Here is a 21,502-nt window from a genome sequence, read left to right as displayed (position 1 = left end):
GATGGCTGTTATAGGAAGTCATGGATACAGAATCTGAATTGTCCACAAAAAGGCAAGGTGCCTTGGGATTTAATAGATAACTCACAGAATCGTGGCAGACTAGACACCAAGGCAGGGTGTGTTATACCCTTCAGTATTTATCTTGGTCCATTTCTTCCTGAACAGAAGTATATTTTGGTACTTACAGACCATTTTTTATTTACATCATAAGAGATGACAGGGGGTCCGTATGTCATTTGTCTGTGAATAAATTATAAGAGGTACAGAAAGTAGAGGAGAAAAAATCTTCTACAAGAAGATTCCTGCCAAGGTTTACCCTTAACCTTTCTATTGTGCAGCTGCTTTACAAAGGTGAAGGAAACTCAGACCTTTTCTTGGCAAACAAGAGGCAGCACTTCAGCGTAACAGCTTGGCATTGAGTGCTTAAATATTTTTGCACATGAATTTAAAAATATGTTTCCAGACAATTACGCTGTGAGTACGCCTGCCATGCTGTCAGCTGAGTGTTCCTGTTTGTTCCCTTAATTAAATATATAGCTAAATGCTTTCAGTCACGTTAGCGTTGGCTGGGATGAGTGATGCTGTGCTTGCTGGTCCTTTCAGCTCTGCCAGCCCTCATGGTCAGAGAGCAGCTACATGCTGTCACTCTGTGCTGTCATCCTGAGCACAAAAGCTACACAGACTTCCTTTGTGTCTTCCAGGACAAAAATTAATTTTCTTTGCCTTTTCTTTCTCATTTTCTTACTGTGGAATGTTTAGCTTAATTCTGGCTGTAAGAGCAGCAGGAGATTGCAGAGTTTAACTCCACAGAGAAATGGGTTACACTGAAAAGCCTAAGAGGGTGTGCTTTTTAAGTGGCACAAACCAGAAAAGCCCCATCATTTTTCATAGTTGGTGGGAATTCTGAGAATCCTTTCTCCCATAAATGTGTGACATTTTGTGCAGGGTCCACCAAGAGGAACTTTCCTAGTGACAAATTTATGGCTGACTAGTAACCTGTGATCCTTTTCTCTCCCTGCCTACCCACCTTGTATTGCTTAAAAATAGATTAATGCATTCAAATGACCAATCTGACCAGTTTGACCATTACCTGTAAAATTTGGCTGCAACAGCCTTGAAGTTCACAGCATGCCAAAGTACTGAAACAGTATTCCTCTCCTCCCACCAGCAACGGTGTCTCCCACTGAAACTTTTGTTCCTGTATATATGTGAGCTTGTCTGTGCATGTGGTTTATAGGTGCTTCAGCAAGCACTTTTTAACTTCAGAGAAGTCAGGGAGAAGCTGAGAGATCAGGTCCACTCCTGCACAGAAACTGGCAAAGACAGATCTCAGAATGCATTGGCTCCTGTGAAGTAGGTAATAGTAAAGAAAGTTTTAGTATACAATGTACCTACATGCACATCTGTTGCTGTTTTGAATTTTTTTTCCCTTGAATTAGACTACAAGCACTTCTACAAGGGCCTGGGTCTTCTAATGAGCTGTGTAATGCTTACTGTTTTGGTCTGGCACTGCTGTTTTGCTCTTTCCAGCAGTGGTCCCAGGTAACTCTAGGGGGTTGTTGTTACATTGACACCAGACACCAGTGTACATGACTTCAGTTAGTTCCCATAATATTCACCTGGCACTTACAACTATATAATACTTTAAAAATGTGTCTTATTTGTGACCTTTGCTGCCTAAAAGACCCAGGGAGAAAAAAACTCCAGGGCAATTTAAGTAGGAGGTAAGATAAGGGAAGGTTTTAATGAAGCCTCTCAGGCTCTGGGAATACAAACCACGCATGTGCCCCCTAACCCAGGTGTTACAATTTTTATGATGATGTCCATCCAATCCCTGCTCATCCACCCCCTGGCCTTTGCCTCGTTCTGCCCCCCGACCCTCCCCTCAGGAATTGAGTCTGGGGGAGTTTTGTGACCCCCTCTTCCTCATCTTCATCTTCTTCAGAGCATGTACAGTCCTTGGAGGCTTTCCAAAGTTCTGGGTTTGAAGGTTGCTTTGCCTGGGTGATATCTTGTTGTCCAGGCCAGGGTGCAGATGTTCTTAAACAGAATGAAGGCCTACCTTGAAAAAGAGACTAAATATGCTAGTGGAATTTAGGGGGAATTGATATGGAATAGGTTAATAAGGTTGCTTATGTGTAAGTACTGTGCTAAAGAGTGAGGGATACAATAAATACAGCTACTTCTAAAATCTAGAAAAATTTAAAAATCAAAAACCTCCAAGGCAACACCTTCATGGGGTTTCATGTACAAAGAAAGTCAGCCAAGTCTGTGGTAAGGTCCATGCTTGACAATTTTCATCTGAGAGTTGAAATCTAAATGCAAGCACTTGCTGAGAAGTATTGGTGTGTCCAGGATACACATTCAGCATCAAACTGAATGGAGAGGGAGCAAAATCCCATGATTCGGGATGTAGATGTGATGCTCATGAATACTGTAGCCACAAATATGCTTCCTGAGCAAACCTAAATAAATTAAGGAACTTTAAAAATGTCTCTTTATTTTGCTTTCTCTTCATACACACAGAATCTAAACAAACAGGATGAAGAGCAGTTGCCTAGACACAACAGTCCAATGCTATCTGAGATGTCCAAGGGTCTCCAAGATATCTGATTCAGGGTGTCATATATGACATAAGACTTATGAAAGACTCATTTTGTCTGGTTGCTGGATGCTGGGTGAGATAATCCACTGCACCTAAAATAGCACTGAGCCTTGTCAGTTAAGTCATTCCCCAGGTGAGTATTGCAGGAGAGGCTTAGGTTTGTCCATTTATATCCATTACCATTTATATCTGCTTAATTATGGGAAGAGGGGAAGAAATCATTCTGCCACTAGAAAACTGCAGAAAAGAAAGGCAAATCTACTGATACCAAGGCATGCCATACAAACCTCTAATTAAAAATATTTTCTGAGCTGCTACCCATAAAGTCATCAAAAGAACAATTATCCAATCTGCAAGGTACATTAAAAATCATTCAACTTCACAAATTTGTCATAAATGGCATAAAAATAGGGGGGGTCAGTCTCCCAGATAACAAATGACGGGATGAGAGGAAATGGCCTCAAGTTGTGGCAGGAGAGGTTCAGATTAGATATTATGAAAAACTCCTTCACTGAAAGGGTTGTCAAGCACTGAAATAGGCTGCCCTGGAAAGTGGTGGAGTCACCATCCCTGGAGGTATTTAAAAGATGCGTAGATGTGGCATTTGAGGACATGGTTTACTGGTGAACTTGGAAGTGTTATGTTAATGGTTAGCCTTGATGATCTTAAAGATCTTTTCCAACCTAAACAGTTCTAACCTACGATTCTAAGAGGGGTTTTTTTGCAATTATTTTTTTTTCTTTACTCTGCTCTTGAAGGTGAGGCGATGGACAGGTTCCTCAGTGCAATTTACACTGAGACACAGCTGTACTTACCAGCACCTGACTTTTTGTTGTGAATTGTAGCAAACAGGACTTGTTCCATATTGTGAACTCAAATTTTCCTTTAAGCTAACACCCTCTACTGTTCAGTCCTGCATATTATGCATAAACAAAACGTAGCCACGATTAAAGTGACTGCTGACTTCTGTGTGGTACAGCAATTTGTAGAGTATTGTCCTAATTTTAGTTTTGTTATTCTTTGAAATGAGTACAGCAGTAATTTAATTACCTGACCTACCCCGTACATCTTTTAGAAAAAGCAACATGCAACAATGTCACTTTTCAATAGCTTTGATGTAGTACATATCTTTGGGATTTATTTTTCAAAATGTCTGTGACTCCTGCTGTGCCAAGAATGGCCTGATCACACTTTTATGTTGTTGAATATCGTGGCTTTACTTTAGCAATCAGAAGTTTGTGAAGTTGATTTTTCTTATTTTTTATGCTGCATTTTTATTTGACATTGTTACGAATGTTGAATGGAGTTTCCTTGTGAATGGTGATTGCTCATATTTCAAAGTTTGGATCTTAGAGAAGACATTCCTCTTCTTTTCTGTGTTTAAAGAGTCCACATGAATGAGTTATCAGACTCAGAACTGCCATGCAAACCAGACATCTGGCTTGCCTACCTCTAAATTACAGGTGTGTGCCATTCACCGGCTGTTTATGTAGTGATCAGTCCATGCTTTGAGGTTAAGGGCAAAGCAAATGAAATAGCCCTAGAATGAAATATTATTTGTCACTAGAAGAAGGGTGCTAAAGCCAAAGGGACTCTTAGTTCTTTTCTAGAAAATATAGCTACATGGCAATGGAAAAGGCAGAAGAAACTTCTGAGCTCTCCTTCCCAGTCTCTCAGTAGCATCATACAAGCGTCTGAGGCTCAGTTTTAGTCTCTCTATTTTTGCATAAAAACACCTAGCACAACATGCTTTCCAGCAATCCCCACCTCCCATGGCAAGAAAAGGATTTAAGGATAACCTAACTTTAGGAATCCTGCTTTCTAGGGTTATGAAACTTGTCCTTCAGGGCTATTCTTCATATGTAAGCTAATAAATGAGGAGCTTATCTTAATAAATATATTCTGCTGAAACATTCCTTCCCCTCTAACCATTGCCAGCATCAAATCAGCCAGTACTTTTTCTTTCGTGCATAGGCAGGTGCAAGCATTGATTCTTACCAGCCACTTGGGATTTTAGCAGGGTAATCTCATGCGTTCTTCTGTATTACTGCCAGTCTCTGAAACTTCTTCCAAAAACTCTCTGGATCTGTCTCTAGCCCTCAGGAAAACCACTCAGAGTTTTCCCTGAGTTTCCTCTGTGCTGAAAAGAAGAGGTACCATTCTGAGAAATCTCTTTCCCAATGGCAGCTGTTCTGCCATTTCTCATTTGACTTTCCAAGTGGCATCAAAAGATTAGTTGCAATCTCTTTGCAGGCTGCTAATCCAGAGTGCTGTATTACAGTGCCTTGCTGTCCCTCTGAATATGACATTAAATTGTCAATAAACAGAATAGTGTTCATAGGTGCTACAAAGGCATTAACAGAGACATATTGATACCATTGCCTTGAGCCCCACTGAAATAGCGGCAACACCCCCAAGGCAATTCCACAGGCCTACTCAAGGCAAGAGGCACAACTTCAGGCTGTTTCCTCTTGTTCAATCACTTGTTACCTGGGAGAAGAACCCGACTGCCCACCTGGCTCCTATCTCCTTTCAGGTAGTCGTAGAGAGAGATGAGGTCTCCCCTGAGCCTCCTCTTCTCCAGACTCAACAACCCCAGCTCCCTCAGCCACTCCCCTTGAGTCCTCCTCATTCCTCATGCACTAGTAGCATCAGCTTTGGAACTTATATGATAGTTACTGCTATGGAGGGTCTTTGACCATTGTATTAGACTTTTAAGTATGCTGTTAGTTTGATGAAATAAAACTCCCATTGGTATGGAATTAGGACAAGCTTGCCTGAAACCGGGATGATTCCACTGTCTTGAGGAATACACGCATTCTGGTTAGTTATGATGGGCTATACCAGTCCATGGTAAGTTATCATGCCTTAACCATGTGTGTGTGTAAGTTAAAAGGAATTAGGGCATAGGTAGCCTAGTGCTCACACTACAAAAGAAGGTATCTGCCCCAAAGAGAGACAAGAGTCATCTGACAAAAACTTGTCTCTCACACCAAGAGTGCAGTGAGAGCCAGTAATGTGCTCAGTTCAGGTACATCAGCGAGGGAGTGTGTTGGTCACTGACCCCACCTCGCAGACAGCTTGTTCGTTCAAGCAAAGCTTGTGTACAGAATATTCTCGTCATCAAAGATTTCCAATGTCTTTGCCTTTGCTGTCTGTGATCATCTTGATATCGTAATACAACAGTTCCCATCTGTTCTAGCCAAGTGATATTTGTTTTTTGAAAGCATTTATTTCAGCACTTCACCTTTGCCTTATCTAACTTGCGTGAAAGAATAAAGACATTGAACAGTGCCAGATAAATGAAGATTCATCAGGACACAGTGCTCTACTGAAATATTGAGCTTTCTATCACATTTTCAAACACTGGCTTTTTATGACTATTCTAACACTATTATTAAGTGAGACATATTTTACACCTTGAGCTCTCCATACAGTAAATGGAAATAAATGGTGTAGGCTAAAATGATTCCAAGGCAAAATCATAGAATGGTTTGGATTAGAAGGGACCTTATAGATCATCTAGTTCCAAAATGAAGAGGATAGGATTTTTTTCTTCTCTCTACCCAGTGGTTGAGGCAAGTCACTGCTTTCTCCTCAAGATGCTGTTGAAATGAGGGTCAGAACATGGGCACTTGGAGCTGCTAGCTCCCAGTAACCCTCCTATACACTTTCTTTAGTTCTTTAATTTCTTTAGTTCTAAGTTTACGACTTGAGACTGTGCTTACAGACAGCAGTTAGAGACCTACCACTCATCATTTGTCTCCTGCACCTCAGGAGGACCAGAGTCTGAGCAAATTGTTGTTAGATCCATGTAAAGATATTTCTGAGTTCGTGAAAGAGACATCTTTAATCTGTGATTACCAACACTTGGCTGCAGTCTGTCAGCCAGGTTTCCTCAGGCTCATTAGTGAGGCCCAGCCATGACAGCAACTGCCATCACAAAGCACAATGAGAAAGGCTTTTAAGCCCCAATTTGTATTTCACGTAAGTGTCTCTCTTTCCTGTGCTTGCTGCTAATGGACCATCATTATGTAACTGGAAATGTCAATTTATTCTGTTTGGAGTAGCTGGGCTGTATCCCTATCAGTGCCTCAGGCCTGACTAGCATTTACTAAAATTCCCCTAGAGACAGCAGGATAGTTTTATTTTCACTAAGAGATAGGATTGTCCTGAGAACCAACATAAAAAAATAAGTGCTCTTGTGTGTACTTATTATCCCAAGCTAGTCACCTGGGAAACATTAACAAGGCTGCCTTTGCAATCATGTTTGTTTAAATAAAGCAGCACGAAAATTCACAGGAAAATCTCCACAGCTCCCTGAGCATCTGTAGTGCTTTTGCATGGCTCACCGAGCCTGTGTCTTCAGGCAGTCTGACTCATACAAAATGGTAAGTGAACTCACAGGTAGGCTTGCAGTCAGCAGGAATTTCCACACCTCTCCTAGGCCAGGAGCCAGTGTACCTGCTGATGGGTGACCATGTGCTCCCTATCCCTCGGGGCTCTCTTCAGACACAGAACGGGGCAGGGGCACGTACCGGCTTTTCTGTGAGAGGCTCTGTCTGTGAGCTGCGGTGAGACACAACTGACAGAGCTTTGTGCTCACCGGGGCAGCAGGCAGGAAGGTTCCTTATCTGTCTGTGCCTTGGTCTGCTCTTATGCAAATGCCTCTATTTGCCATGTCAGGAACACCAAATAGTATTAAAGGCTTTCAGTTCGTTCTTTGGAAAGTTTAGCCTGTAATGGCTTGTACTGTGATTTCACTTGGAAAAACAACTGGGTCTAGGAGAATGCTAAGGCTGTTGTATATATATCAAGGATCCAATCCTTTTACACCAAAATGTGTGGGATGCTTTTCATTGATTTCAAAGGGACACAGCAGCTGCTGTGCATTCAGCATTTATTTTTATTCAAACCAAGGAAAAGGTCATTCATTTTGGTTAAAAAAAGAATTGCAGAGTCCTATCCTTTCCCCTTACTATACCTCCCCACAGTGGTGCAGATTAAGGTAAAATAAATAGAGCTCACTCACTTATAATTAGGACAACGTGGAGATTACAGGGTAGAACACTAAACAGGTATGTATGCTTTTTTGCTTTTACTTGTCAGAACATCTCTGGCTCTAATGGGGCTAGTTTACGAAAATGGCTTGGCCAGGTTCAGTTTTCTACAGTAGTCAGTTCCTTGCAGGATCAGGCTGATTCAGAACTGTGAAAATACCTGTGATGTGGATTTCACATACCCCATTTGGACATTTCTATCCCTCGTTTCTGTTTATTCTGTCTTTTGGATGCTTTTGTCTTGCATTTGCATGTGTGAATCGCACGGTTTTGTTCAGCGAAGCTCCCATCCCGCAGATCCTCTCCAAATCATAACTCAGATTGTTCATATGAGAATTGCTTTTTAAGGCAGAACAAATCAGTGCTTCTCTTGGGACGGAAACCAAATGAGCTTTTCTTAGGTTGGCAATTCAGTCCAATTATTTCACTGATCTTTGTTCATTTAATTCATTTGAAGTGGAACAATCAGAAGAAACAGGTCAGAGCTACAATGCAAACAGGAAATTATGATTTCTCAATCTGAGGAAAATGAGATTTTAGAACACATTCCTTCATTTTTTTTTAATTTATGAAGCCTTATTCTTTTGTAATGCATCCTGGTAGTGCTTTATTGCAGAGCACAGCAGTCTTGGGAGAACTATTAGAATAACGTCAGTGCACCTCACAACAGAACAGTGTAGCTAAGGTCACAGGTACTGTAAATAAGCTCAACTCTATTGATTGCCTGGGACCAGTTTAGAGTAGCTAAAAAATTGCAGTTCAGAGGAGGGAAAGGATGAGGTTTCAAGGGAAAGGATGAGGTTTCACTTCTTGGATACCATAATTACATAGAAATATAGAGTATCCTGAGCTGGAAGGAACCAATGTGGATCACTAAAGTCCAACCCCCGACCACGCACAGGATAATCCCAAGAATTACACCATGTGCCTGAGAGCATTGTCCAAATGCTTCTTGAACTCTGTCAGGCTTGGTGCTGTGACCACTTTCCGATGGGGAGCCTATATCAGTGCCCAACCACCCTCTGGATGCAGAAGCTTTTCCCATTATCTAATCTGAATGTCCCCTAACACAGCTTCAGGCCATTCCCTCAGGTCCCGTCACTGGTCAGCAGAGAGAAAAGATTGATGCTTGCCCCTCCTCTTCCCCTCATGAGGAAGTTGTAGATTGCTATGATCTCCCCTCCGTTTTCTCTTCTTCAGGCTGAAACATATGCTTAATGATAGCATATGTTATCATTAAAAAGTTCAGAAGGAGACTTCTTGCGGTGACACTAAACACTTACTCCTTTTTGACAACAAAGGTTGATTATGTATAGAACTTCTACTCTGGTTATTGACTGTCTTCCCCACAGGGCCTGACTCTGCATTTTGGTCTGTGAGGTGTACTGCCTCTGTACTGACTGAACTACTGGGGTTTATGCTCAGATGACTAATGACAGGAATTGGCCTGAAGATGTGGAAGGACAGCTCCAACATAATGCCTGCTTCCAGCTCAGGGCCCGACTCAGCTCAGTGAAATCAGTGAAACTGAACACTGCACCAGTGCTCTGAGCCCGAGCCAGCAGAGAGCAGGGTGGGTTTACAGAACACAGGTCACAGTCTAGCTAGCTTTATCCTCTTCTCAGATCTACTTTTTGCCTCACAGATTAGAAATTCTTCAAAATGCTGTCCTGATGCTGGATGCAGGAGGACACTGCAGTGTATCTTCCAGAAAGCACTGAGTTTGAATGTTTCCAGTCTATTACGGGCTCAGGATTTCATTCTACAATGGACTAAGTCAAGGCTCCTATTGCAATTAACTTCTGTTTTTCCAGTGCATTTTGGAGAAGTTACTGATGTGTCACCTATCCTTTTTTTCCCCCCTTTGTTTCTCAGAGGCTACTGGAAACTCACAAGCCAGCTGGTTCTGGAGTTAAAGGGAGGCCCACCGTGTGAGACAAACTCTGGTGAAAGGGAAAGCAATTGGAGAAAGATACCTGTGCATAATTATTTCTTTCTCAGAAGACTGTCAAAGTACATATTACAAAAAAGTGCAAAATATGGACTCAGTGATCGCGAAATTTTTCCAATTTCGTTTCCTTTTCCAATTTTAAAGAATATAGCTCAAGATTATGTATAAATTTTATGGTCATTTAGCCATTGTATTATTGTCAGTATTTCTCCAGCTCACAGGAATCTAATGAATACAGTAAAATGGACCTATTTATAGACCCCAGCATGATATGAGAGGCTATTTCCTTATATGCAAATAAAGGCAAATAACAAGACAGGCAGTGTCACAAAACAGAAAAAGGAGAAAGGGAAGGCTTTTTGCCCATTTTGTCTCCTGAAAATAGTTTAAGCCATGCACTAAAATTAACTTACTGAAGACAAAGGTTTTCTAAGTGTATTGTTTGAAAAAAAGATTGATAGAAAGTATTTTAAGGCATATCACCTCACAAATAATTTTCTAGTAGCTGTAAGATTTCTAAAACACAGATATTCACCCTGAATTGCTGTTAGAAAGATAGAGCTCTCCCATTCTTTTTTTGCAGTATCACTTTCTTCCTTCAGAGTATAACACACAAAGCACGAAGAAGCAAAACTTTCCAAGGGAAGACAAAGGAATGTAGACCCTTCATATCCCTCAAGCTGTTGCAGAATGTTCCTGCAGTACCTTCTTTGTTGATCAATAAGAGGATAAAAACATTTCATCTTGGAAGGGTCTTTTGACCAGACGTTGTGTATTGGGTCTGGCTGAGATGGAGTTAATTTTCCCTGCAGCCCATGGTGTAGACCATGGTGAGGCAGCTGTCTCCCTGCAGCCCATGGAAGTCCATGGTGGGACAGACATCCACCTGCAGCTTGTGGAGGGCCCCACACTGGAGCAGGTGGATGCCTGAAGGAGGCTGTGGCCCCCTGGGAAGCCCACACTGGATCAGGATCCTGGCAGGACCTGTGGCCCCATGGAAAGAGGAGCCCGTGCTGGAGAAGGCTTGCTGGCAGGACTTAAAATGGGGGACTCATGCTGGAGCACCCTGTTCCTGAAGGACTGGACCATGTCGAAGGGACCGACGGTGGAGCAGTTAATGAACAATTGCAGCCCGTGGGAAGGACTCATGTTGGAGAAGTTTGGGGAGGACTGTCTCCTGTGGGAGGGACCTCAGGCTGGAGCAGGGGTGGACAGCAAGGAAGAAGGAGTGGCAGAGACAACATGTGATAAACAGACCATAACCCCCCATTCTCTGTGCCTTGTTGTAGTAGGAAGCCAGGACCTGCAAAGGGTGTGTATCTAGATGAAACACCTGGGAAGTGCAACCAGCGCTTGAGTGTTCTGAGGAACAATAGCAGAGCAGTCTGGCACTTGGTGCACACCTGTTCAGCTAGCTCCCCTACCAGTGCTTCCACAGCACTGCCTCGAGTACTCCTTAGGGGTCAGTCCAGGAGAAAAGGAATGAAAAAAGATGCTCTTCAAATGCTTTCTGCCTTCCCAAGATTTCTGTTCTGATCCTCAAAAACTCTGTTATTCTGAAGACTGATGTGATAGCTATATGAGACAGACAGCTTGAGTTTCTGATGGGGTTTTAAGAGTTTTAGACATGGTCTTTTCTTCTCCTCAGGCCTTGTTGTGTCATGTGGTTCATCTTTCCCACATAAAATGATTCTCAGTAAGGGGAAAGCAGTGAGTAACTCCACAAACCTGAGCACTTCAAATGAATTTCTAATGTTGCATTGCATTCAATGACATGCAGCAAAATGCAGCAGCCTTTCCTTTAGGAATGACATGGCTTCTGCTGACATTTTCCAGCTGAAGACTCACTTCATATATAATACATACTCTTTGTTTTCAGCTTTTCTGAACCCTGTGAAAAGCAGAATCAGAGGTGAACAGGTGAAGTTCGAGGGAATGCAAAAGCCTTGAGGGAGCCTCAGCATATGAAAATGAGCATCAGCTCCCTCCAGGAGGTCGGGGAGTGAGGGCCAGAGCACTGAAGAAGAAACCTGTTCAGCGGTACATCGAGGAGAAACGCCACTCATGAGAGAGAAGGTGTCGGCCCCAGCGGGGAGACCGGCTGTGGGGTACCATCCCCTCAGGTTCGCCTCAGGCAGGGACGGCGGGGCAGAGTCCCGGGAAATCCGCGCCGCGCCGGCTGCCGAGGGGGACGCGCTTTCAGCCGGCAGAGGCACGTCCTCACCCGCCATCCTGCCGATCCCCGCTCCCGCCGGCCCCGCCGCCGCCCCGCTCCGGCCCCTCCGCGCCCGCCGCCGGCCGAGAGGAAGGCGCAGGGGCAGCGTGTGCGAGGGGAGGGCGGAGAGGAGCCGGCCCGGAGATCTCCTCCTGAGAGCCGCCGGCCCCTCTGGGGACGCCGCCGAGCATCCCTGCTCTTCCCAGGTTCTCCCCCCGGCACGGCCCGCGGGGCGGCGGCCGAGGCAGCAGCTGGCGCGGTGAGCGCGGCCGGGAGGCGGAGGGGGGCGGCGGCGGGACCCTGCCTGGCTCACAGGCACCGATGCTCCGGCCCCCGCCCCGGTGAGGCGGGATGAGCTCCGCCTCGCAGGGAGAGAGCGCCGCGGGCGCCGGAGCGTGTGCCGCTGCCGGGAGCCGCCTCGCCCGGTCCCGTCCCTTCTCGAGTCGCCGCCCGGGGCTGCGGGTCCTCGCTCCGCCAGCGGCCCCGGGCCGGCCCTGCCCTGCCCTACCCGCGCCGGGCTCCCAACTTTCCTCGGCGTGGCACGAAATGTGCCGGGGCGCCGCCGAGCCGCTTTGACGTCTTGATCCTCTCCGAGAACTTAACAGGATCGCAAAGCCCTTCGAGCGGCTTTTCCCGGTGAGCCGGGTTTAGGCGCTCGGGCTCTGGCCGTAATCCGCCCGCGCCGCGCGGAGGGGCGGCCCGGCGGGCCCTGCCCTGCCCCGCCGCCCCCGCCGGGCCGCGCCGGGCCGGGCTGCGCTGCCGGGGCTGCCGGGGCTGCCGGGGCTGCCGGGGCTGCCGGGGCTGCCGGGGCTGCCGGGGCTGCCCGGCTCCGCGGCCGGGAAAGGTTCCGCGCTGGAACCGCGCCGGGAAGGGCAGCGCTGACCGCCAGCGTCGCTCGAGGATCGCGGCCCCGGGGCATCCGCATCCCACAGGCAGGCGGACGGTCGGACGGAGCTCCAGAGTTCGGGTGCTGCGGAGGAAAGCGTGGGCAGGTGAGTCTGGAAGAGGAGGCAGTAAGCCTCCCTTTCTGTCATGCCCGTGAGAGCGGGATCGTGTCCTGCATCGGACCTCAGTTCCAAACCTTAACTCAGAAGCTTGAAATGAAAACGTAACTTACAATATTTATTTATTTATTTATTTATTTATTTATTTATTTATTTATTTAGTTTTAAATGAAAATGTTCATTTGGTTAATTGACACAATCAAATTGGATTCAGGACACGAATCCATACAAAAGTGAGGCCGAGGGGCACTTACACCATTCCTGTTGACTGATACTTAATTTTGCCAGTTTGATCGATGTGTCTCTTAACTTCTCTGCTCTCTGGTTGCTGTGGTGTAAGCAGGAGGTTGTTTGTATATGTTGTTTCCTATATAAAGGAAATGCTAGCAAATAATGCAAGTAGTGAAAGGGAATAATTTTCCAGTGATTCTCAGTGCTCCCAATAAATTGACCTTGGTTCTAGCCATATGACATGCAAAACTCCTGTAGTGTAATCCAGGCCATAGTGTGCCTAAGAATATGCAAGATACAATAATAACTATAATCAGAGTCTTTCTCTAATGAGAGGTCCACTCACTTGCTGAGAGAAAAAAGTCAAAAGAAGACAAGAAAAAATGACCTGAACGTTACAGTTCTCTGAAGAAACGATGTTAATGTAAATGTTGGTACCTGTTGAGTGTGGACACTTTTAACTGTATTTTGTTTTCCAGATTTAGCATTCAAAGCAAGTATTAGAGGAACGTTGTATTTAAAATCTGTAATTTTCGTTGTTACAAATAAGTAAAGTGTAGTTTCAGATGCTACAGGTTTTGAAATAGCATAACTTTGCCTTCAGTTACCAGGTTTTTTTTCCCCTCTGGTATTGTTTATGTAATTTTCTTTGAGTTATGTATGCTAAAACCATCTGATTAGAAAAATACAGGTGCAGATGATAATGGGACTGTAAGGATGTCTAATTAGCAAGGGTAGTCATAGTAAACATGCAGTGAACAACTTGAGGGAAGAGCACATCAGTGTTAAAAAAGTATACAGCATCCTTCCATATTAGCATCTCTCAGCTTTGCCTTCTGTGTATCCCAGCCGTTGTCATCTAATTTGCACCCAAGCTCAGTCATTTTGGTCCAGCATGTTGTCCTGCAGCCTTCTCTGATGTTGCCATCTCTTTTCATTAGCATCTCTTAAATCCTCTTCTGTCGAATGTCTTGTTACTGCTTGTGAAACGTGACAGAATTTACCTCTCAAGCTTTCCTTCCCTAGCCAAGTGGAATAGCTCCAATGGTTTACGTAATGTGGGCAGGGAGTGAATTTGAAGGGGTAACATTCACATGTACGCACGTGCATGCATGGAAACTTACATATATATTTTATAGACATGCATCCAGAGGTATAAACTTGCTGTGTTTTAGCTGTATTCATGCCCCTGTTATGTTCCCTTTTAAGAGTTATCTTGGTAAATGAATGCACTGACAGAGACATTGTCAGAGCTGGTGATTTTCAGACACTGGCTACAGAAGCCTTGCACAGAGCTTATTTGCTGTATAGAAACATGGGTGCTGAGTACCTGCACCTTGTTAGCCTGTACCAGCAACAGAAACAACATGATGTAGCTTGGTTGTCTAGTCAGCTGTAATCTGTAATTTACTGCATTTTAATTTACAACATTATGTTCAATATTCATGGCTAGTTTCTCTTAAATAGTTTCCAGTCTAAAAAAAATTAATAAATTCACAGAAAATGGTCTGCAAAAAAGTTTAGCAGATCTTAGAAAATTGAACTGCACTACTAATGATTCATAAATACAGAAGGGAAACTCAGTTCAAGTAACCATTTATTCTAAAGGTTATTTTGGTACTACAAGGTGCCAGGGACTCAGCCATCAAACTGAGCGAGGCTAATCATGTGCATTTCATTCTAAAACTCTAAATTTTACATACAAGCATATGCAGTGTTGTGTGGAGTATATGCACATCCTAGAGTACCTGTAAAAGGTATTTGACAGATCTTTGGTACTGAGGCTACTAGGCTATGCATGTAAACTATGTTCATTTTCAGAAGATGTCAGTGCCCACAGACTGTGGTAAATGCAATATGTTGTAGCAGAGAGTAATAAAATTTGAAAAGTGTGCTTTTAAAAGAGGTCCTAGGATTTAAGAATTGTTGATTCAAACTGTTATGCATAATGATTCATGAGGGTAAGGTGGTGCAGCTTGCTGATTATTTTTTCAGCCCCTTGGGTTTGATCTAGTAGCCTTTATACAAAGTTGATGTCCATGACAACATGCCAGAGTCTTATCTGCAGGTTAATTTACAAACCTCCAAGTGGTTGTGCCTTGTTTTCACATCGTGTAGTTACTTAAAGATCCAGTGTCTAGTCTTTGATGTCCATTTGTTGCCTGTTCTGGTTGTATCATTGGAGCTGCAGGCTGTCACACGTAACATACACAAGATACAGAATATACAGCTGAGCTACAACTATTACCAAGTGATATAACAAGGATCATGTAGGTGGAGGTCAAATCCCAAAATAAATCCCAAAGTCTTAGCAGGGTTGAACCTGAGCGGCTGTGTGAGGATTTAGAACGTGTCTTAACTGAAATGATGTAAGTGATCCTATGCAGCTTATTACTGCTTCCACAGCAATAAATGAAACGTTGAAAGCCTCAAGAACTACAGTATTTTACCAACTAGACAAACATATAAGATCCATTACAAAACTGTAGGTAAGGTCATCCTTTACTTTGTGATGGTGAAACATATTTCACCTTGAAAAGCTGTTTTTTTAATTCTGTCATATTTTCCCTCCGTCTAAATAAATAAGCTTTGAGAATATTAAGTGGCGATATAAATAGCTTGATCTGCCATCACTGCTTGATAAACAACTACATTTACTTTGTATCAGGTGTATTAATTCTTGGTTGGTTAATGATTTTGAATTAAGTTAGGGTGAATTAACATATTCTGCCCCAAAGGGGAACTAGTAGAGTAGCCCAAATGTGAACTCTCAATGCTCTTGAGAAGGACACTATAGTAATTCAAAGTTCTTTCACAGATGTTTGACAAGCTGTACAATTCATTTTGGTGGCTTAGCTGATGGCCATCAACTTCCTAAATTTTATATAATTTATAATATTAAAGTGTGTGCCTGGGTTTTTGTCCTACTGAGTATGTGCAAAATTGTCTGAAACATAGGACAAAAAGCTGCTCAGAGGCCTTGACAGTGTCCAAATAGCCTTGGGTGCTGAAAACAGACATTCCTGCTGCTGCTCCAGTATATGTCCTCAGAGCACTGAAAACACGTGAGAGAGTTATGTGTGAATATATCCCATAATCTATTGGTAGCAGGCTCTGGAGAAAGGAGTAAAAATATTTTGGCTTGCTTAACTTGAAGCAGACTCAAAAAGCTTCTCATTTTTGAGGTGCAGCTGCTCAGCACAATACAATTTGCTGCACATGAACGAACAGATTTGAGAAAGAGGGGAGTTAATGTCTGTCAGTTGGGTGCCACCTCTTTTTGGCCTGGAGTTAGATGCTCAGTTATTTTCAGTCTCCCGTTTTAGCTTCAGTCTTTTCATATTGGCTAGCACATGTAGCTCCCCTCTTAGAGCCTTGTTCCAGGGTACCTGAATTTCTGTATGGCTGCTTTAGGATATCCACTGGATGGCACAGCTCCTTAAATTTAGATACTGCAGCCTTCATACCTCTTGTTCTAAGTCTATACAGATATGGTTCTAAAGAGATAAGTAGAACCTGATTTTCAAAACTAGTAAAGGCTTATGTGAATCTGAAGTTTTCATATGTTATTTGAACTCATATTTGTTGTCAAACAACTTGCTATCTTGATAAAACAGGTCTTTTATACCAGACAGTGCATATAAAATAATTTGACACAAAACATCAGTTTCTATTGAATCAAGAGGACAAAAGAGTACATGAACTATTTGCATTTGGAGTAGGCAGTGCTATCAGTAATGTATAATTTGTTGCATTTTTAGTAGAGTAATACATCTTTGTCATTTAGCTCTAGTTTCAGTCTCAGTGATTTAAGTACTGAAAAGCAATATTCTTGAGTGTGGAATTATTTATTATTCATCTTTTTCAGGTTAGTACAATTGGTAGCAAGGACAGAAAGACTAAGTGAGAAAGCATGTTAAAATTCTGCTTAAGGCATTGGTAAAGATGTCAATCTTTCAAGAGCTAGGAGGGTTTCAGCTAAGTTTTATTTTGGTGGATGACTAGATTGAGGGTCAGAGAGCTATCCTTCTGTTTGTCGGTCTGTTTCTCTTGTTCAGTCGCTTGTAGGCTAAATACCTGTTCTGAGGAACCTAATGTGGATTTATCAGGCTTGTCAGCCTTTAGGTAATCAAGTTTTACTCTCAATGTAATTACTACCTTTAAATATTCAGAGTAGAGAGTGTAGTTCTGAGATAATAGAGATTTTATAGAAGGCAAATACCAATGTGTGGTGGGTGCAGGCCCCCAGGGGCTGGCAGGGTGCTGTGGGGCCCTCTCTGAGGAGCAGCCAGGGCTGCCTGTGCTGGACACAGATGTCTCCAGCTGATCCCCTGCAGCCAAGATGGTGGCACTCTGGGGAAAAGCACTTAAGAATGAGTATAATGCTATGAAAACAGTGTGTTGGGAATGAGGGGAGGAAGAAAGGGTGAAAAACAGTTCTGCAGACACCAAGGTCAGAGAGGAAGGAGCAGAGGTGATGTTCTAGGCACTGGAGCAGAGATTCCCCTGCAGCCCATGGAGGGGACCATACTGGAGCAGACATCCACTGTGGAGGACCGTACAGTGGAGCCAGTAGCTATTTCCTGAAGGAAACTGCAGCCAGTGAAGAGGAGCCCATGTGCGAACAGGTTCTCCTGCCAGGAACTGTGACCCATGGAGGACCCACACTGGGGCAGTTTGTGAAGGACTGCAGCCTGCAGCAGGGACCCACACTGGAGCAGGGGCAGTGTGAGGAGGAAGAAGTGGCAGTGAGGAAGCATTATGGACTGACTGCAACCCCTCATTCCCCACCCACTGTGCTGCTGGGTAGGGTGGAGGAGGTTGAGGAGTTGGGAATGTAGGGTTGAAGCTGAATTTGGGGAAAAAATGAAGGATAGAGTTGTTTTTGTTTCTCACCATCCAACTCTATTTTAATTTGCAATAAGTTAATTGAATTTTCCCCAATTTGAGCCTGTTTTGCCTGCGATGATAATTGCTAAGTGATATTCCCGTCCTTCTCCTCTACCCATGAGCTTTTGCATCTTACTTTTTCCTGCTGGACTGCTGAGGAGGGGCAGTGAGAGAGCAGCTGGGTTGGCATCTGGCAGCCAGCCAAGGCCAACCCACTACACTACTGTAACAACTATGTTTTTAAATACAAAGCTGAGCTCTACTCACTTCTTAAAACTCCCTGATAAGAACCAGTATTTAGTAGCAATTTTGGAACTGCAGATCCCAGAGAATTGGAGCTGTCTCTCTGTGGCCCTGCAAAAGGTGTTTGCGGAGCCTCTCGGCTCTTCAGGACTTTCCTTCTGGTTCCTCCTGATAGCTCATGATAAGCTGCTCCCTAGTCAGTCACTTGCCAGATTTTGGATCCAATGTTGAAATGCTGATCTCCTCCCTAGACCATTGAACACATTTATCATTAGGATTCTTGGAGGCCTAGAAAGAGCAAATATTTCTCCTTTATCAGATAGCCAGTAATTTTTCAGAATTTTATGGGGTTCATGCAGTGCCAAACCATGTTACTTCAGGAGGTCTCACCACCCGCTCTGTACTCAAATTGCTGCATTATTTATTTTTATCAGTCCTGTGTTCAGTTTCCCTCCACCACAGCTGGGCACACAAAACACACCTTCATCCACTGTCCCTACCTCCTTCCAAAAATGCATGATTGTATTTTATTGCTTAATAATAGAGTTGTATTTCCGTGAAATGTTCCCCCCCTCCTTTCCTCCAGTGTAGTGTAGAATAAAAGTTCAGAACACATTGTATATTGCGTGTGAACTTTACAGCTGAAATTATTGTAACGGATCTGAAATGAGCTCCAATTTTACCTACATAATTTTATTTTATTCTTCATCTTTCTAGGGTGAGCAAGACCATTTTTATTTCTCTCCCTTCTCTATGTCCTTAATCATTCTTGCCATGCTTTTGTGCTACTTTATCTTTCTGTTCAAGAGAAGGACTAATAGTGTTCTAAATAAGTCTGCACTGTTTTGTGGAACAGTTTTAGTGTTCTTTGTGTCATTAACATTTTCCATGTATATATTGTCAGTTATTGCATCAGCAAGCCTGCAGTGAGCTGTACATGTATCATAAGTTCATAGGATGGTCTGAGTTGAAAGGGACCTTAAGGACCATGTAGTTCCAACTCCTCTGCCATGGGCAGGGACACCTTCCACTAGACCAAATTGGTCCCAGCTCCATCTAACCTGGCCTTGAACACTTCCAGGGATGTGGCATCCACAGCTGCTCTGGGCAACCTGTTCCAGTGTTTCACCACCATTATAGTGAAGAATTTCTTTCTAATACTTAATCTAAAACTACTCTCAGGTTCCCTTTCTGAGAGCATATGGCCCATTTGGAAGCACGTAAGGCGGTAGCTTACATGCTGTTCACCTGTGTTCATTGGTTTCCATTTGCCTATGTTGCACATCACTTGTCATCAAATTGAGAAATTGATATAGTTGTTGGGGGTCACCCTGAAGTTCCTTGCACTCCTTTTGTTACTCCTGCCTATAGTATTTTTTGCCATACTGAGATCTTCTTGTATCACCACTCCTTCTTTTCGTCAGCATCATTAATGACAGATTTTCCTGTGGAGCTCTGAGGAATACTGTTCTTAAACTTCTGCAGTGGTGAGGGGGGCTGTTTAATCCTGTTCTTGCTTTCTGTCTTCTCGTTTTTAATCCAAAATAGTATTTGGCTTCATATCCTATGACTTGTTTTGTTTCTTTAGTGGCATAGTTTTTGGAAGTCTAAATAAGGTTTACGAGTGTTTTCTGTATTCAGCGCTTCCACTGGCATACTCAAGCCTTTCGAGGAGATTTGGAATATCTAATTCCAGTATCTATTAATAGTGTTTAAGTCCAGACTAGTAATATCTAATTTCAGGAGATTAGTAACATCTAGAGAAGCCATTTCAGTTTTAAGTTTAAAGAAATACTATACTTAATGTTTTTTTAACCAAACTTTCGGGAGCTGATGCACAAGTGTCTGGAAATCCATATTCACACCTACAGCATTTGAAATACAGAAAGGCATTGTTCACTAATCTCCAGATTCAGGGGCAATGCATCTTCTCAGTGAGAGAATACATGTTGTTGGTAACAAATTATCGACATCATCCCAAGACTTCAGAAGGGTTTTATTAAATCATGATTTTATTGTTTCAGCAGTTTTAGTGTTTTAGCAGAGTTATTTATTTGTTGGATATTATAAACCAGGTGACCCTTGCTTAAGAACTGCCAGAGGTAGACATCAATCTGATTGTGAATCATCAGAACTGATGAGTGTTACTGTTGTGTTAGGTCATCAAGATCTTAACTCAGTACTAACTTTGTGCTGAAAATACATCTTTAGAAAAAAAGGTTAATGCTTTGTTACTTATGAATCATTCTTCTTTTCCCACCACCAAGCTTTTAAAACCTTGAGTTATGTTTTTAGCATAAATTATCTGCACTTTAGAAATTAATTCTTCGGAGTGAACATTCCAATCTGAGGCTGGGTTGGGAGAACTCAATTTTTTATATCGATGTGTAATAAAAATGCCCATTTTTCTCCAGTAGAACTTCAGTTAACCAGCATAAACAGGGCTCAGCTTAAGGTGAAACACAGACATTTACTGACTTACACTGAGGCAAAATTAGTAATGGGAAATACTAATCAAAATTTCAGGTGTTAAATGATACGCAAGTGCTATTTCTAGACTAATTTTATTATTTCTGGATTAAAAAATAACCTATTTTATATTTTGAAATATATTAAATAATTTTAAAAGTTGTATGTGATTTTCTTTAGTTGTCTGGAAGTTGAGTGCAGGGTAAGTTGGCTGTCTATTTTTTAAGAAAGTGGATACATAACATAGGTCTAATCATGGATTATGAGCTTTGCTTCAGGAATAATTTGGGACAGAAAGTTAGTTTCTGAAAGATCTGTGTTTCATTTCCTCTTAAGGTGAATATTGTGTAGTCAGTGAGACAGAGGATTTCAGGTGAAAAAGAGACAGTAGGTAGTCTGAGAGAGTTAACTGATCCTAAGAGAATTTCATTCTAGTCATATCTCAAACAAAAAAGTTTCCTGAAGGGAGTTTCAAAACTTAAATTTTTCTGTTTTAAAAATTCAAAGCTTTCACTGAAAGTCTCTCAGTTCCTTATTTGTAAGACACTTGTCTTGAGCCTTAAAACTTGTTTTGTGAGGATAGATGTGATTTGAATTTGGAAAGGCATTGAAGGTCAAATCTGGAAAGGGATTCAGATCAATATCCTAAAACTTGTAGGAGGTGAGCAGCTAAATATCTTAACAGAGATTGTCTTGAAGCAGTATAATAAAAAATCTGAGTATATGTTTAGTGCAGAGTTTTAATAATATAGAATTACTGCATGGTGTATAATAAGCTGAGGGGTAGGTTTCATTAGTTATCTGCTTGGTTAATATGTATTTTTGGAATAAACA

At 42.7% G+C, this 21,502-nt stretch overlaps 1 protein-coding gene across 5 annotated transcripts in view; it reads left to right on the top strand.

The window, feature by feature from the left end:
- The first annotated feature begins 12,638 nt into the window (after positions 1-12,638).
- Positions 12,639-21,502, top strand: part of CNGA3 (cyclic nucleotide gated channel subunit alpha 3) — a 29,488-nt gene continuing 20,624 nt past the window's right edge. For 2 of the 5 annotated variants that reach the window (XM_064646246.1, XM_064646245.1), the window contains exon 1: positions 12,640-12,823. The gene's annotated coding sequence lies outside the window, so the exon portion shown is untranslated. Of the gene's footprint in view, positions 12,824-21,502 lie in introns of all 5 variants that reach the window. The other 3 variants (XM_064646247.1, XM_064646248.1, XM_064646249.1) reach the window with 3 other exon arrangements.

This window comes from Pseudopipra pipra, chromosome 2, assembly GCF_036250125.1.
Source record: "Pseudopipra pipra isolate bDixPip1 chromosome 2, bDixPip1.hap1, whole genome shotgun sequence".
Taxonomy (NCBI): Eukaryota; Metazoa; Chordata; class Aves; order Passeriformes; family Pipridae; genus Pseudopipra; species Pseudopipra pipra.
Note: the sequence above shows the minus strand (reverse complement) of the source record. Positions and strands in the feature narration are given on the sequence as shown.